The following is a 19,393-nucleotide window of genomic DNA, read 5'->3' on the forward strand; positions in this document are numbered from 1 at the left end:
CATGCATGCACCCCCACTGGCGGTAACAACAGAGATCCCCTACAATGTGTACTTGATCACACTGTGATAGAACGAAAGTATGAAGTAAAAGTCCTAAATTCGTTCCTTATTGTGGACCGTGGTTACTATTTTACCATTGCCGTGAAAATCACTTTTCCCAAAAGGCCCCAAATCACTAAAAAGCAAAGAATGATTGTGTGATGCATAAACAAATACCCGTATAGGAGAGAGTATAATTTTAGGCCGCTTTAAGCGATATTACAGGAATATCACCATAAATGCACTTCACACATTGAACCCATTTGAGCAATTGCACCTGGTTTTATGCATGACGAGCGAACGCTTTGATTACTGGGCTACTACACAAGCCCTTCGCAAGTAAATGAGTTAGTGAGTAGAACTCTGAAGTTAAAAAATGTTATTAAACTCATGTCTTGACGACCACAAGTTGGCACAAAAACAATCACGAGAACAGTAATTACAGCATAACGCATTTTCAATGGGGAAAAAATGCCTGCTTATGAAATATTTATGTTTGTAATGCTATTAATGACAAAGATATAGCATATTAATGTGTTTGGTATTTTGATAATTGCCCTCGTAAACGACCAGACATTTCCAAGTGCAAAAAAACTGCATTCGTGATGCTGAAACTTAAAAGATGCTATTTTCGTAGCAGATGACTTGCAAACATGTCGTTCAATTTAATGCTTGTTTTAGTCTATTTACATAACTGCAAAATAATGTATTTCTTGGAAATAAAACCAGAAGGTCATCAAAGAGGATTTCTCAAAGGTGAACTATTGAATGTGTCACCCAAAACATTTGGCACCCGGTAATTTAACATCCATGGAGGAATAGCCTTTCATGTTTCTGACTCTATCTAAGGAAATACGGTGTTTTTCGTGATCTGAATCTTCATGGTGTAACGTGTAGAAAGATTTTCATGACGAAGTAAGTGATTCGATTTTAAGAAAATCCTCGGGCATTGGTAATGTATGCATCTTCATGATTCCTTAAAAAGTAGCTTGTTCCTCAACAAATTCCAACTATGAGGTAACTATGGGTGCCAGCTTTAAACCCTCTTTTGACGCTGGAACATTAAACATGTTCTTTGAATGTGGAACATGTTCTTTGAATGTGTAATGTCAGGACATGCGGCAGCTGCTCTGGGGGCCAGCGGTGAATCTAATCACGTTCGTGTCAATGGTTTTAAACATGTTTGAAAGTACATTTCCAAGGTCACGGCCTGAGGATAGTGTGAATCAGTTGGACTGGTGTATAAGTCGATTTCTTGTGCCAAATTCTGCAATATGTTTAATCCTTCACTCATAGATTAGTGAGTAAGTTGTGGCAATGTATCTTTTATTTAAGTTCAAACGAAAACACACAGCGTTTGCAAAATGTTTAAACAATTTTAGAAACCGTGATTTTGGTTTTACGAACAGTTTATCTTTAACACAGAAGTTTCGGTTGGTTTTCTTTGTCACTTTACCATCAGTTCTTTGTATATTATTCCATGCATTGCCTTCATCCGTTAATTCATCTCTCGATTACCAAATCCAGAAATCCTCCCGGTACGGAGTTAGTTGTTTCGCTTGTAGGAATTATTAAATACGTCTCCAATTCTCTAGGTTTATTGTAATTTTACAACTTTCAATGATCTTTGTAAATGTTTGATGGCATACTCATGACGCATTAGTGACCAAAGTGATGTCCAGAGCTATTTCCTTCTTCGTGTTGTGCCATATATGTATGTTCCTAGGCATTTGACTTGCCTTTGCATGTGTTTCTGACAAGTGACACTGGTATGCAGGATAAGCTCCCGATATCGTCCCTGTTTGACAGTGATTAATAAACACATGCTTATGACAGTCAAGATCTGTTCACAGACCCTTCTCTAAGCAGTGATTTTTTAAAAATATTTTGCTTCTTATATTGCGTTTCACCCACTCGCTTTCAAAAATTCCCAATTACCTATTCATAACGATTTTATCTCTATGTTTTCATTCTTTAACCCATCCGTGTTCACCCTTTCCATTATAAAATATATGAATAGGTGGGGCAGTCAAGAGTTTATAGTGTTCGTTTGTCACGCCGAAGACCTGGGTTCCATTCTCTAGATGGATACAATGTGGGGAGCCCATTTCCTCCTCTGCCGTGTTGTTGGAACATTGATAAAAGCGACGTAAAACATAACCCACACTTACTCAGTCAGGTGGTGGTCATGCTCGCTGATTTGGTGGCACACGTTATAGTATCCCATTTGAAAACATGGGTGCTCATGATGTTGATCACTGGATTCACTGTTCCAAACTCGATCATTTACAGACCTTCACCATACGTCTGAGGGAATATTAGCGAGTGCGGTGTTAAATGATCTTTGGTGAAGTACACGATACAAATATAGTCCCCATTTCGTGCTTAAGCTTATGTGGGGAGAGTGAGTGAGTTTTTACGCCGCCTTTTAGCAGTATTCCATCAGTATCACGGCGGGGAACACCAGAAATGGGTGCAATGCTAAACAACAACCGGTTAATCAATAGTAACCTCTATATCACAGAATACCTTCTGAACAACCAATAACCAGTTTACCTTCTGAACAACCAATAACCAGTTTACCTTCTGAACAACCAATAACCAGTTTACCTTCTGAACAACCAATAACCAGTTTACCTTCTGAACAACCAATAACCAGTTTACCTTCTGAACAACCAATAACCAGTTTACCTTCTGAACAACCAATAACCAGTTTACCGTCTGAACAACCAACAACCAGTTTACTCACATAACATTTTCCTCTTTCTGAGGGAACCAAGCTTTTCAAGTCTTTTTGTTGCAGCTCCTGCACTGTGATCGTTATTCCCCAATTAGCCTTGTTTACAAAAATAAGTGTCTTTAGTCATTATAATCCCCATAGGCCGGAAACTAAAGAGGGAATTATCAGGATTTCTACACATGTACGATTCGACTCGTCCACGAGGCTGCGCGTGATGGTTCTGTAATTGTGGCTTTTGGCGCTATGCATGCATATTATCTAAAACCACAACTAGTGTTGTTAAATTACTGTTCAAAATCCGCACATTGTTATTTTTTGCTCTATTCATAACTATACAATGTAATTTCTTGTCCAGAGGTGTTGTTTTATGTGTTGTTTTTTTATGTTGTTTTGTACGTACCTTGGGTGGGCAGTAATCATCTGAAACCCTAAAGGGTTTATAGTTAATTCAATTCAGGAAATGAAAATATACGTTCACCTACTCCTCGCAGCTGCTTAGCTTCTGTGTTGTTTATAATAACAAAGGAACATAACTGGCGTTTTACGAAATGCGAAGTGTATCGCCATGCACAACCTATTTTGAGTATATTCGTAGCCGATGACGTTGATATCGTTCCATGCGTTAAGGGAGCAGTTCACGATCTTAAACTTTATTGAAGTGATTAATATGGATGTTAAAAACTGTGGACTAATCCAAAGCATCTTAGATTTTAAGATATCAAACAACCTAAATCCAGGTGAAAGACATCCCATCGCCATAGATAACCTAATGGTTGGAGTGTTTGTTTGTCACGCTGAAGACCTGGGTTCGATTCCCCTATGAGTACGATATGTGAAGCGCATGTCTGGTGTCCCCTGTCGTGATGTTGATTGAATATTGCTATAGGGCGGGGTACGAAATTAAGGCCATATTTTACTTTTATATTTATTTTACCAACGATCATTTTCAATCGGGTAAACACAAAGCATTCATTCATTCATTCATTCATTCATTCATTCATTCATTCATTCATTCATTCATTCATTCATTCATTCACTCACTCCACTTAAGCTTAACCCGAAATTAAGACTATATTTTACTTTTATATTTATTTTAGCAACGATCATTTTCAATCAGGTAAAAACAAAGCAAATCTACGTGTGATTACCCCGTTAAACATAAAGAATCATCACTTCCAGCATCTGTATCATGCGAACTTAATTTAAGCACTAGCTTTTGTCACATCACTGCCCTTAATTGTCATTTGTGCTATACATACTTATGTTACATGGGAGAAAAAGGATTTAGGTTGAAATGACTTGAGTACCAAAAAGGTCACTACCTGGGTATCAAATTCCGAGCGAGTATTCTTATACAAGTTTTGTTCATACTTTACTTTGAGCAGGAGAAATATGTGCTGTATTTCAGTGATGTCACAATGAACCTTTGATTCGGGTACCAAAGAAGATCATTGTTGCATCTGGTTTTCAGCAACCCACCCTTGTCTCGAGGAGCGAGTGACGTGATCGGGTGGTCAGATTCAGTCGGGAAATGCTCATCGCATTAATCACTGGATTGTCGAGTCCAGAAAGAAAGAGTGGGAGTAAACGCAGGCGACCCTCAAATATATTTCTTCCATTCTAAAATAAATATTGAATTAGATGCAAGTAATAAATTTAAAGGAAACACAATATATAGTGGATTTGACACTCCCCACATTTCATTTCGGTGTATTGAAGATGCAGAGTTATTATGCAATAATACCCCTTTGTCTCTCTCTCAAACTCTCTCTCTCAACCTCTCTCTCTCCACCCCACCCCCACCCCCACACACACTCACACACACTTCCTTCCCCTCTCGATAATCTTTCATGAGTTGTGTGTTAAGTCTCCCCTCTACCTCTTGAAGAAGTGTTTCTCAAGGATATATACAGTCTCACTACTATAGTTCTGAAACCCTCCCAACACCACCAACTGATTTATTCTGCCTTTCCTATTCTCTTTCATCAGAATTCCACCCATACTTCATCTTCATCCTCCTCCCACCCCACCCCCTAGTCCCCGCCCTCCTTGCCAGCCCCACCCTCTCCCTATGTAACCGTCCCTACCCATATCTCCGACCCATGGTGTATGGCACTGTCATCCGCCCTGTTTTGTTCTGATATAAAGCCGAACCTCAATAGCCTTTCAGTTGTTGCGATATTAAGATCTTTGCGTGAATCGACTACACAGGGATTAGTGGGTTTAAAGTCCTTCTGAGGATTACCCTTTCTCCACAGCCCTTTGATCCTGCCTGTGTGAGGGGTGCGGTGCAGTGGGGTAGAATTCCTGCTGTCGTACTGAGAGCAATATTCTCGGCGTCGGTGAAAGTGATTTTTACGTCGGTGAAGTAGCGAATTTTGTTTTCGATCGAGATGATTTAGAAGCTGTTGTTTAGTACGGTTGCTATTTCAGTCTGCACTCAGCAATATCCCTGCTGTATTGAGTGAATGGGTGAGTGAGTTTAGTTTTACGCCGTACTCAGCAACATTCCAGCTATATGCCGGCGGTCTGTAAATAATCGAGTCAATTCAGTGATCAACTGCATGACCATCGATCTGCGCAATTGGGAACCGTTGACATGTGTCAATCAAGTCAGCGAGCCTCACCACCCCATCCCGTTAGCCTCCTTTTACGACAGGCATATTCGCTTTTTATGGCAAGCATGTGTTGCTGAAGACCTATTCTATCCCGGATCTTCATGATTCTGTCTGTAATTAATCAAGTCAAACAGTCCGGTGATTGATACAGTGAGCATTCGTTCGCCCAGTTGGTACACATGTACTAGGAAAGTGAGTGAGTATGGTTTAACGCCGCTTTTAGCAAACTTCCAGCAATATCTCATCCGGGGACACCAGAAATGGACTCCACACATTGTATCAGTCTGGGGACTCGAACCCGGGCCTTCGGTGGGACGAGCGAACGCTTTATCCACTTGGCTACCCCATCGCCAGTAACAAAGTCAGTTTTTTTAACAAATTATTTCCAAATGTTGTTAACGTTACAGCGGATGGGCGTAGGGTAGCAAAGTGGTTAAAGCGTTCGCTCTTTTCCTGGGTTCGTTCCCAATATGGGTAAAATATGTGAATCCCATTTCTGGTGTCCACCGACGTGATCTATTGCTAAAGAATATTGCTAAAACGCACTCACTCACTGTTACATGAGAATATGAGATCCATAATTTCTTCAACAACAAACAAACTATATATGAGATTCATTATTCCTTCGAACAGTCGCATGTTAAAGTGCAGAGAGTAGTTGAGGATCATAGGTTCTGCGGCAGGTTTAGACCCCTTTGGGTATATTAGAGTAAAGTTAAGACACATATTTCCATTCTTAGCGGTGAGTGGGAGGATGAATCAATTTGTTCCCTACATAATGAACGGAAGCCTGCGAAAGCCAGCGAAAGGCTTCTCGGCCTGACACTTGACCACGATATGAGGCAGGGGAGTTTCCTTTCTTCACAGTGTACAAGTGTTCTAAGTAACACAAGAGAAACGGCCAGTATTGCCATGAATTCAAAAACATAAAACGTCAGCTCTCCAGAGAGTGGGTGAGTTTACTTTTACGCCGCTTTTAGGAATATTCCAGCAATATTATGGAGGACACCAGAAATCGGCTTCACGTATTGTACCCATATGGGGAATCGAACCAGGATATTCGGCGTAACGAGAATACGCTTTAACCAGTAGGCTACTCCACCGCCTCACCACTCTTTTTAACCCGCGTTTTGGTTGATCAGTCGATGACTACCTTTAATTGTGTCAGTATAATAGATTTCCGAGTTAAGTATTCAGGAAGATAATGAAGGGTTGGATTGTCGGGTATTCCAACGACAAAAGGTTTGCACCTGGACATATTAAATTCAATATTTTTCGCAAAATCAATATCAAATGATAGAAATTGGCAGATTGTTTTCATTTCATTGATGGGAGATGATTAAAACCCGCCGCCATATGCTCGATGTGTTCCTGGACTCGTAATTACATCCAGCTTAGAATTTGCCAATCCACAGAAGAGATTTACATCTCGTTGTAATTTTCATGATTTATTTTCTATTGAAATGTCCGTTAACATCTGCTCTGGATGTTGTTTTCAGAACTTGGCATTTAACTATCGTAATAAACCATCCCTTCAATGATTAAAATTCGTTACTTGCTAATCCCTGACATAATGACAAATGTTCCACCGGCGACATCAGCGACTACCACAATACTCATGAACCTCGTTAGAACGGGCTCCGTTAATGCAAACCTCGTCATTCCGGGCACTTGTGTTTTAAGCTATTTGGTGATGCAGGGTTATATAACACCATTTGACTAACATGTAAGAAAGTGAGTTTAGTTTTACGCCGCACTCTGCCATATCAAAGCTATATGGCGGCGGTCTGTAAATAAGAAAGTCAAGTGACCATCATCATAGGCATCGATCTACGCAAATGACCAGACAATCCAGTGACCAACAACATGAGCATCGATCTGCGCAACTGGGAACCGATGACATGTGTCAACCATGTCAGATAAGCTGACCAGTCGATCCCGTTAGTCGCCTCTTGCGACAAGCATGATTACTGAAAGTCAGTGCCTACCCTGATCGTCACGGGTGTTGTCAGAAAGTGAAAACTTTGCAGTCTGAACCCGGATTATTTGGACATTCTCATTTCAAACGACTTCATGACACGCCTTTCTGACTTGCACTAAATACAATGAAACTTCGTTAATACGGACACTGTGGTACAAATCTTGCGTACGTGCGTTTTGGGGCTTCATTAAAGTGAAATATTAGTAATTTTTTATTAATAACTGGTAAATCTGAACTTTTTTTAAAATGTTCCGGATTGACTAGGGTGTTATTGTGTAGCACGTTTCCTCAACAGCTGTAGTGAACCCTCGGTAATACGTATACTCAATAACACGACATCCTTCCACACTGACAGTCAGTTACGTGTACTTTATGACCGTCTCCATAATAATGATCGTATTAATCACGATGCCAGCTGTCTTAATATTGAATTCAAATCCCAACTGATGATAATGTTAGAGTAACTTCCTAGGCGTAATTGACAGTCTCTTTAGGCCGACCTTTTTCAGTCTCCCCGTGCGAGGCCAGTTTACAGATAGTTATTATGTTTTTCATTTTCTGAGAGGTCACGCCCAAACCAAAATCAAATTAATTAGTTGGTTGTATGTTGCTTTTTGTTGTTGTTTGACGCTGCACTCAGCAATATTCCAGCAATATTCCAAAAATGTGAAAAAAAAAGAAAATTGTGTCTGGAACAGACAATCTACAGCATCAGCAGTTCTACACAGATCCTTTTAGTCGCATCTTACGACAAGCATGCTTTACTGAAGATCAGTTCTAACCTGGGCCTAGATTTTCGAAGCTCTCTTAGCGCTATGATAGTCGGAAGTGCCATGTATTAATGTTGACTTACTACTGTCTTAGCGCTAAGCGAGCTTAAAAAATTTAGGCTCTTAAATCTACGATGTTAAGATCACATTAAATAACTGGTTGTGCCTGGCTTTATCATTAACACGTGCCTTCAATCCTACTCGGAGGTATTCCGTGACCTGTTTGAATACATCGTGCAGTGGTCAAATAGTGATGTTGTGATTCACTAATAACCGCACACCGAGCGAAGGCTCTGCAAATGACCTTTTTAGAGATTGCAAAGCCGCAGGTTTGATTGAATTAATTTGTACGCCGCTTTTAGCAATATTCCAGCAACATCACTGCTGGGGACACCAGAAACGGGTTTCAGGTATTTTACCATGGGAGAATCGAACCTGGATCTTCAGTGTGCCGAGTAAACGCTTAAACCAATAGTCTTCCACTGATGTGTAGAGAAGCCGATTGTAACTGTGATCATCCTTTCCCACTTCTCTCACTCACATGCAAGCTTTCGCTCACATGTATCTAACCTTAAATCATATCTATCTCAGTGGCATGATAATGGAAAATCGATGAAATATTGCAGCTTCAGCGGACACAACGATCTTTTCTGATCCGCTGTGAACGATAAAAGGTCAGGGTGTGCATGCGCAAACTCAAGACCATGTGTGCGTTTAAAGCCAGTATGCCTTTTCCTCATAGAAATATCTCCCCTCGACACGCTTTACTCCTGTATGCATATCCACCCTCAACCATGATGTCATCATCATCCTTACCCAAATCAAACATTACATGTACCCGTTTCCATCCTACCAAACCCATCATGAACATATCCACACATATGCAACCATCATCTGTACCCTTACCATAAAAAGCGATTGTGCTTGTCGTAAGAGGCGACTAACGGGATCGGGTGCTCAGACTCGCTGACTCTGTTGACACATGTCATCCGTTCCCAATTGCGCAGATCGATGCTCATGTTGTTGATCACTGGATTGCCTGGTCCAGACTCGATTATGCACAGACCGCCGGCATATAGCCGGAATATTGCTGAGTGCGGCGTAAAACTAAACTCACTCACTCATCTATACCAGTATCCACCCTCACCCAACGCGTCATGAGCATATCTATCCATTTACAACCAACTTAATAATAATAACTAGTAAATCTGCAAGGTATAGATATTGTGGATTGACTAGGTCTTATAGTGTAGCACGTTTCCTCGGCAGCTGTAGTGAACCGTCGGTTATACGAAGTCTCAATTACTCGACACCTTTTTCACACTGACAGTCAGTTACGTGTACTTTCTGATCGTCTCAGTAAGAATGATCGTATTAATCACGATGACAGCTGTCTTAATATTGAATCCAAGTCTCATGATTGTGTACCCGTATCCACCATCAACCAACGTGTCATGAACATCTTTACCCATATGCAAGGATTATGTACACGTATCTACCCTCAACCAGTCCGCCATTAACATATCTACCAATATACAACCATCATCATTAAATACCCGTAATTACTACCAGTCCGTCATGAACATATCTACCCATATACAGCCATCGTAATTATGTACCCGTATGTACCACCAACCCACCCGCTGTGAACATATTTACCCATATACAACAATCATCATTATGTATCCGATTCTACCCCCAATCAACCCGTCATGAACATATCTACCCATACACAACCATCAAATTACGTACCCCTACCAGAAAACAGCGACAATGTTTACACTGTTTCACCTCGATTTCAAACTCAGAATCAAGTACAACATCAAATTGCAAAACGACTGACACCACCAGGGAAGATTCAAACTTGTTTTGGTTCAATTCCCTTACAAAAATTGAATATACACAGACATATATAGATACACTGCATACATAAATATACACCCTGTCCCCTTACTGATGTACTCCGGTATCTCAATCACGCCCGCACACATCTGACAGGTCGTGCTCCCGATCAGAGCATCGGGCAATCAGGAAAGTCACTCACTCGAGCTGTCCAGCTTGTCGACACATCGTGTCAAAATCAGAAACAGCGGTAATATTTTCCTAAATTGGTTAACTGCCAATAATATGTTAACTGCCGCCTGCAAATTTCTCAAGGGATCTCGCTACAAGCGCTTGGGGTGTCCGATTGTCTCAAACAGGCAGAGTTATCGCCCTTAGGAATGTCAGCAGCGAGCGAGATCCTTAAACGAGCGTTAGTCAGGACAGCATCTAATCATCACTTGATTAGCTCAATGAATCCCTTTCCTTAAAGCCAATCAGCGTAATTAGGACTGAAACAATTTGATGTGATTTGCAGCAAGTGTAAAATGGTCTTTAATGGTTTAGGGATTCGGACCAGTCCCGCTTTATTAGCCGGGAATGGCTATTGACTAGGAAGGGTCATTGGATGCTGTCGAAGCTTGCCGATGTAATCCGAATGTCGCGCTCGTGTTTAACGAGGTCAATAAATCTGATTCGGTTTTATCGCTGCCCCTTTGATTTGCCGATTGTTTCTGTTAATAATTCAATTGCATATAATAAGGTGTTAGGTCTCAGCGTAAAAGATCGGCGTGATTAATTGCGGTTATATTTTGCTACTAAAACGTTTGAAATTTTCATTTACACAAGTTCACGCATTTGTGAATATGATCTCTCATATAAAACGAAACATTTTAAAATAAGAGTCATCCGTGACGTGCGCTTAGAATTTTTTTATCCAAGACAGCATCATCCTGTGATCTTTTTATACATTATGTATCATTACACAACTATTGATATATTCGCTAGCAAGTGGCTTTCATGATCAAAGTTCGGTGAAATTCAAATCTCAGCCCCCGAAATAATGATATCAAAGTACCCAAATTAATAACGTTAAACATTTCAAGATCAGAATTATTATTAGTCCAAATTTTAAAGACATCGTCCAAGATCAAAGGGACATTTTACATAAAAAGACCATATGGCTGTCTTAAGATCAGGAGTAATGGAAGCTGACGTCAAGCTAATTTCGCGCAAGCGGAAGTGGACTTTCACTGCGGTGTTAATGTAACACGTAGGTTAAAGGTCATGACAGAGTGAAATGCACATAGCGGTTCCATTTCCTGTTTTTCCCGGCACACGTGGGAATCATAACCTCCAGCATTAATAAGTATGACATCAATAGACTTAGAAAATTAGATTCGAGTCACACAAAGGTTGTCAGGTGCATTCGGATTGATTAATCGTTAAAATCCGAACGTTGGTATTTCTCCCGAGTATAAGCCAGTATGTCGTCCTCTATCCGTACATGCTTTGAGTGGGTGACTTTAATGCGAAACAAACAATACATCTAAATAGTGTGCATTTCACACAAGAATAAACACATTTACTTATTTATGTAACCAATACTTACCTGCGTCAGGTAAATGAACAAGTTTAATAGGGTTAAAGTTTTCCCTTTGGTGTTTAGTGCTTTCTAACAGACAAAAAATACGACAAATAATATCTGAAATGTTCACAGCGAGAATGCTATCACACGTTCATATTAACAACAGTAATCTGGATATTAGTTCAACTGAGGCGGCTTGTGTGAAAGCGTTCTACGCCAGAGTGGCCACTGTAAACATGATGAAATTACAGTTCTTGCTTAGATGGGTGCACCAGATGACCAACAGGATTATATCATACCTGTTATTCACAAGGGACAACCTCGTCCTTGTTAAACATAACAGATCCGTTGAATGTTGTGTGCCGGTCTCTACCCTGGGACTACCTTTGCACGCATAAATATGCAATCCCAAAAAGTAGTTCTTCAAGCATAGTAAACACGTCTCCTTGACTGCTCGTTTTCCTTTCTTATTTTTACTTTTAAACAAGCGATATTGTTTCGTCGGAAAGTATTTTGTTCTCTAAAATTTATTTTAATTGAAACTATATTCAACGACATATAAAGGTTTTAGTGGTGCCTTTTAAACTATGTGTTACGTCAATGTGTGGTTCTATTGGAGTGTCTTGTAATCGTGAGTGATGTGAAATTAGTATTTGGATGTGAGACTTTGGGTGATGGACAGGTGGACAGGTTTTGCTTCTATGTATTGTACTCTGAAGTCGCACACTGTCCTCCATTTGTCAAAGGGTTACAATTCGTGTTTAATTAACCATATTTCAAAGAATGTCTGTGAGCTATACATAATGTGGCGACCTGAATGACTCAAAATATGCGGACCTCATGGAAAGTATATTTGTAGCAAATCGTATATAGGAACTGAAATTGTCAATCCAGTCGTACTTTAGCAAAGGATGAGACGGCAGGCTACACTTCCTGAAAAATGTCAGGTTATAAGAAGGTTATTTTCGCGCACCTGTTTTCGGACCTGGGTTCTCATCTACCCCCCTCGGGGCCCTTCCTGCGCATATTGCACGATTAAATTTCCTAGCACTTGGAAAATAGGTCTTTTGTGTTTCTCAAGGAAGCGTGGAAGATGCCCAAATGAAATACAAACATCGCTAGAATGCCAAAACGTAGCCCGGGGCTATGAAGCATCGCATTGTTTAGGATTTGGAGCTAGATGTTTCTTGGGAAGATCTGCCAATATTCCTCAATCTACCAAGAGAGAGGCGATAGTGAAATTCAATAAACAGCGCGAATATTATATAGGACAATTCCTGTCTATGCTGATTCATCGATTTTACTATGCAAAATGTCAATCATGATTAATATTTGTTCATGGATTTGGTATTTTGGTCCTCTTGGGCAAAGCGAACTTCAGCGACGGTTATTTTCGGGTATATTTCATATGTAGGTGTATTTATGTCTCTATTGATGGTGTAATCAATACCTGAATTTCAAAGAAATTTAAAGATGGATCTATTTTTTTCTGGTGCAGTTTATTTGCATATATTAAGAGAAAAAAATAAATATGTTAATCAAGGGTATTTCATTATTATTACACGTATGCCAACATTAGGAAATATTCTCATATATTTACCCATACCTTTTATATTCTGCTAACTTACACAAGAGCAATATCCACTTTATTATGTTTTGAGTAGATTATTTATAGATAACATGTATTTTTGTGTGAAAAGGTTTATAGCTATGACTCAACAATTTCATTTACACACAGCCGTAGCTTTAAGTCACGTACGTTGAATAGATGACAAGCCAGAATGTTGTGAAATTGGTTTCCGTTACCGACTGTTATTCCTTGTCCAGTGTTCTCATTCTGGTATATTTCGGTGTAACATTATGGTTGAAAATACCAAGTAATGCTGAGTTCAAGTCAGCTAGTGCATGAAGTACTGTACCACGCCAGTGCTAAAGCGCTAAAACGTATACGCCTAGTTAGACAAAAAAGCTGACGTGGCTTAAATCAATGTAACCTGTTTTGTAACGATTGTTACTGGAACTATTTAAAAAAATTAAAATATTGTATTATTTGAACAAATTGAGCTTTTTAACTTTTTAACTAATTGCACAAACGAAATATTTCAGTCGATGTATTTTGTTTGTTTGTTTGTTCTGTTTTTGTTTTTTGGTTTTTTAGGGGGGTGGGCGGTTCGGTTTGGATTGTTTTGTTTTGTTTTCTGGGTTTTTTTGGGGGTGTGTGTGTGGTTTTTTTGTTTTTGTTTTTTTTGTTTTGTGTTTTTTTCTTGGAGGGGGGGGGGAGTTTCTTGATATTAACAATGTCAATATAAACAATGATTTTGTGTACAGCATTGAAGGCGTTTTAGTTCGGAGCTGTTTGCGGAGGAGGCCTGGTTGTCGTTGTTATGTTTCAGGGTGTGGCTAGGTAACAATATTTTCAATTACATTGGTTACATTGTTACCTCTGTATCAAAGAACCACACTATTTTAGTTCAACATTATTTTTAAAAAAAATAATTTTTTTGCTTGAGACAGTGGAACAAGGTATCTGTATTGTACCAATACCAGTCCAGCATATCACGCGTGACAATAGCAATACTATATACCACGTGACAATACCAATACTGTTTACCACGTGACAATAGCAATACTGTATACCACGTGACAATACCAATACGATATGTGACAGTACCAATACCGTATGCCTCTTGCAACAACAATACCCCATACCAGGTGATAATGCTAATACCACATATCCCTTGTGACAGTGCGAATACCAGACCCGATTACCACGTGTGACAATACCAATACCTAATACCACGTGTGACAATATCAAACCCGTATACCACGTGAAATGCATACACCGCATTCCCCTTTGTACAATACCAATACCTAATACCACCTGTGACAATACCAAACTCTGAAAACACACGTGACAATACCAATACCGCATACCCCTCATGACAATACTAATACTCCATACCACCTGAGACATTTATTTATCCATGAGATGTTTCCGTCCTTTTCCTCCTTCTCCACGAGGCTCTTCTTTTCTCAGTGACAGGTATTAGCCATCTCTCAAGGTAATATCACATAGCATTGTACACTTAATTCATTACTACAATGATGAAATACCAGTCCATAAACATCCGCCGTAAGAATTCCTCGGTTTTATTATACTATTTCAGTCTATAACGAATATGCTTATAACCTTATGACCGCCATATACCTGGAATATTGCGGCATAAAACTAAACTCACTCACTATGACCACATGGCGGTTATAACAAACGTCATAAACGAGCAGTGGTATAGACCAGTTAAAGCGTTCGCTCGTCACGCCGAAGAGCCAGTTCGATTCCCCACATGGATACAAAATATAAAGCCCATTTCTGGTATCCTCTGTCACGATATTCCTGGAACATTGCAAAAAGCAATGTTCCAGGTGAGTTAGTGGAACTAACCTCACTCACTAGTTATAACCGTGTTGTATTGCATTCACCCTACAACCTGGCCACGAACGTGTTGACACCGATACTGATACCTACCTACTCACCGAAACGACAAAAATAGTTTCGTTCAACTTTCACTGTAATGAAACGGGATATTTTTTTTCTTCTTAGCACAACCTCATCAACACGTTCAAGCATCACAAAACGTGCAGCTGACTTGGACCGAGACCCAAGCCTCTCCGCTGTCACCGAAGTCAAACGCTACAGTCTGTGTCAGGTGAGCCAAGTACCTGTCATCGCACGTAGGACACCTGTGAAGTCGCTCGGGCTGCTGTTTAAACGTGAGCAATTTGCATATTTGTATCTTCTCCTACAACTAGGGTCAAACGGTACTCACAGACGCTACCATTATCGCGACAGTTGCTATACCTGAATGCTTGGTTAACGAATCGATTCTTTCTCTTCATGCCAGTACAAAATGTTTCTAAGGACTTTGTGAGGTTATGTTCGCGGATAATGCTTAAACAAAGAAGCTTTTTAATCAGATTTGTGTGTAAATAACGAGCAACTAATTATCCCGTGACACATTTTTGTTCCTCACCTGTCCTTAAGGAAAACCGATGGGGTAAAAACATAAATGTCTCACCTTTTTTGTTGATGAATTAAAAGAATATAATTGTGTGTAATGGGTGTATATGGACCTTTTAACGCACAGTGTTGTGTTTGGATCGAATATGAGAGAGGAGTATTGTTCTGTATCAATACCGATGAACCCATCTTTCCATCAAAACATATGTTTGTCCGTATGCTTGTAAGCAGTGACGCAAACGTTCACTATCCGCTTCACATGTAGTATGAAAAGGACATTAAAAAGACATTTGCGAATGTCACGTTTCGTCAGATATCGTTTGAGAGCTTGTAGTAAACGTGGCATTTCATATTGGTAATAGTAATGGACAGAAATTCGTTAGCTTGGAAATGAATATCATGAAACAATGTTTTTTTATGATTCTTGTTACAAGACTTCAAGAATCATGTTCTCAGTTTACATGTAAAACTGGATTTATGATGGGTAGGGTTGTGCGTCGTGGTAACAATTATACTATAAGAGTAGTAGTGGTAGTAGTAGTAGTAACAGCAACGACAGGAGCAGCAGCAGCAGCAGTAGTAGTAGTAGTTGTTGTTGTTGTTGTTGTAGCTGTAGTCGTAGATGTGGTAACAACAGCTATAGTAGTTCGTACACCACGAGAGAGTCACATTCTTCATGGCAAAGGTATTTGTTTGTGACCTGATACCATGCTATCAAACGCCAATAGGCAGATTCGGGTCCAGTTCATACAGTGTCTACCCTGCCGGGAGTTCCATCGCTTGGCCGAGTTAAAGATGGTACTTGATGGTACCCTGTCTAGTTCTCCTCGTGGAGAAGATTAAATAAGGAATGGAATGTGTGGTATCTCAGTGGGCTAGCATTATCAAAACGGCATTAGTCTGGATTAAACTAGTCCTTTCCTGCACATGCTATATAAGTACGATGACTCTGAAAGCGATTTCAACCCCTTTCCCCCCGACAGGCAACTTTAGCTTCAAACAATCAACAATAACATGATTGTTGCATGACAGACCCGAAACCTGGTTCTCACCGACAGAGACGTCAGACGGATTTATTGATTCCAAACTTTGAACGTTATCGACTGGTACACGAAAACAATACCCAGTCTCGTAGATGCGCAACGTCATATGAACTTTGCTTCGTTTTTTCATGGTTAAACCAACTGTCATCATCGATTACCCGTGAAGCATAACGGTAAAGTATTGAACGAAATCACACGGGCTCTCGTCAGTACTAAATAAATTATGTTTTTGATATTATTTGGGGGGCTCAGCTTCATTTGTAATGGCATACCTGCCACAAAGCGTTCCCTAGCCTAAAACAGTTGCACCACCGGTGCATAGATTCTGATGTGTGAGATAAGCTTTCGTTGCCGAATCGAACATCGGTGTACTGTATATTAAAAACGGTAATTCTATCCGTCTGGGAACCAGATTCCAATTTGTGTAAAAGTTTAATAGTGTTTAAAAGTGTATGAATGGAGTGCTGAAAATCAGTGACGACATCACATCTTGGCGAAAGCATTAGTGTATCCCGCTCTTCGTAGTTTCACTTTCTTAAGGATGCTTAAGACTTGGCATCAGAGTCTGAACAAAAATTATAAACATCATTTATTTAGTACTGAAAAGAAACCGGGAGATTTTGTTAAACATTTCACCCAACCATGACTGTTTTCCTAGTAAAATTTCCACTTCGCCAGAAAACGTGTCTCGCCATGACAAACTAATCAACAAGTCAATGACATTGTTAATAGCTAAGACAAGAGGTTTTTCAGGCCTAACGTGTCTAGAGCTGAACATTTAGTTATGCTTCTTAGTTTACTTGGTGCACTGGAATTAATGAAGATGTTCTGCTGTAGAACCTAAATATGGTTGACACACGTTACATGATCAGAACGTACTACCAAAAACAGATGCTTTCCTGTGTTTGAATTGACTTATTGATGTCGCATTCAAAATTACACATTCGTTAGTAGAGAAAACATAAATGAGAAATGATGAGAGCAAATACACTTTGCAAATTGTTACTTCACAGTGCACTTACATTATATGTAATTCTGCAACTAATTCCACGATCACAAATACGTGAACGGGCAGGTAAATTATTTGCCTAAACACAGGACAGTAATGGTGCTATGCAAAAACAGGGAATCATTTTGTACATGTTTTGTCAATTATGAAACGTCAGTATAATTGACAATCAGTTTTGGCGTTTCTCAGAAATAATGTCTAGTAATTCCTTCGTGAAATATTTGTCAGCAGCAATTGTAAGTCCCGTTATTTCTACACCACAAGTCTCGGTTTTGATGTTTTTGTTATGATTGACATTGAACCGGTTCCAGTTGCAGTACTGTCACACTGCTTTTGAATCATGTGCCATTTTGGTGTTATAAATCGGTAATTAAATTTCACATTTATGTGTTACATTTAAAATATAGAAACTAATCATTATTTTCTTCACTGACCTACCCAGCTATCTTGTCGAAACTCATCAATCTGTCAATATTCTGTCTGAAGAATGAGGAATGCGGAACTGAAAATTGTCCTTTGTCTAGTCGGGTACAGATTTGGACAGATAACAATCTTTCGCATCTGTTTTGTTTTGTTTCGATTCGTTCCGCCTTTTGTGTGTACCTAGCTCTCGCTTCATGATCTCGCCTGTGCTATTGATTGCTGTGCGCATGCTCGGCGTAAGCGCATCAAGGTTTTATTGACCAGTCATACGTAAATACTAAAACTAGATGGAGAAAAACTGCACCTGTATGTTTTAAATGTTAACACCTTAAATTCTCAAGCAACCGAAGTAAACAGGCGCATGATAAGATTAATTTAGTATTGTTGTTTTGTGTGATGCAGGTAGAGGTGATTGTGTCAGTTTTCTAGAGGATTTACCCCTCTGGAAATGTAATTCATGTTAACTTATTTAGATTCGATTTCTTAGACGCAGCTTCCACGCCCATCTTACATGGCGACCACATAGATGCAAAGCGTCGATTTCAAAAGTGTTTTTATGCAGTTATTGCATTTAAATTCAGTGGTAGAATTTATTAGGTAAACCCTTGTTATAATTTTCACATAGGATTATGTTTCCGGAATTTAGTATGTGTTTTCTTTGCTATGTAGGTTTCATACAGCCTGCCATCTGAAACTGTTTCGTGATTCGTGTCGTGTTACACGCTCATAAACTGATGCAAACATGGCAGGCATTTTTTTTAATGCAAATTTCTTGTGACGATGGTAACTGATGATGATGATGGAGGCGATGATTTTGATGATGGTAGTTTTGTTTTCAGTGATGATGACGAAGGTGATGTCTTGTTAATCATGCATACTCAGATTGTTTTAGAGATGACGGAGATGATTTTTATTCTGGTGGTGAACATATGGATGTGATGGTGATCTACCTTTTTAGAATAAGGGCTTGTAAATGAGTCAGATTAAGTAAGAGATGAAGGACATGATTTCGGTGATTATGGTGATGATGATTGTTGATTATGTTGTTGTTGTTGTTGTTGTTGATGATGATGATGATGATGATGATGATGATGATGATGATGATGATGATGAATTAATGATGATGAAGAATAAGATACGGACAGAGATGACGATGTGATTTCATTAAGATGATGATGCTTGTGTTGTTGATGATGATGGTTTTTTTTTATTTACTTTGATTACGGAGATGATGATGATGATGATGATGATGATGATGATGATGATGATGATGATGATGATGATGATGATGGCTGTAACTGTAATGGGCTAACAACAAAGCATATGCACACATGTACAGTTCA

At 39.5% G+C, this 19,393-nt stretch overlaps 1 long non-coding RNA gene across 2 annotated transcripts in view; it reads left to right on the plus strand.

The window, feature by feature from the left end:
- The window catches only part of LOC137281631 (uncharacterized), a 254,568-nt gene that overhangs the window by 220,925 nt on the left and 14,250 nt on the right, over positions 1 to 19,393 (plus strand). For both annotated transcript variants that reach the window (XR_010956752.1, XR_010956751.1), the window contains exon 7: positions 15,159 to 15,264. This is a non-coding gene — a long non-coding RNA (uncharacterized lncRNA). The remainder of the gene's footprint in view (positions 1 to 15,158; positions 15,265 to 19,393) is intronic.

The sequence above is a fragment of the Haliotis asinina genome, chromosome 4 (assembly GCF_037392515.1).
Source record: "Haliotis asinina isolate JCU_RB_2024 chromosome 4, JCU_Hal_asi_v2, whole genome shotgun sequence".
Classification (NCBI taxonomy): domain Eukaryota; kingdom Metazoa; phylum Mollusca; class Gastropoda; order Lepetellida; family Haliotidae; genus Haliotis; species Haliotis asinina.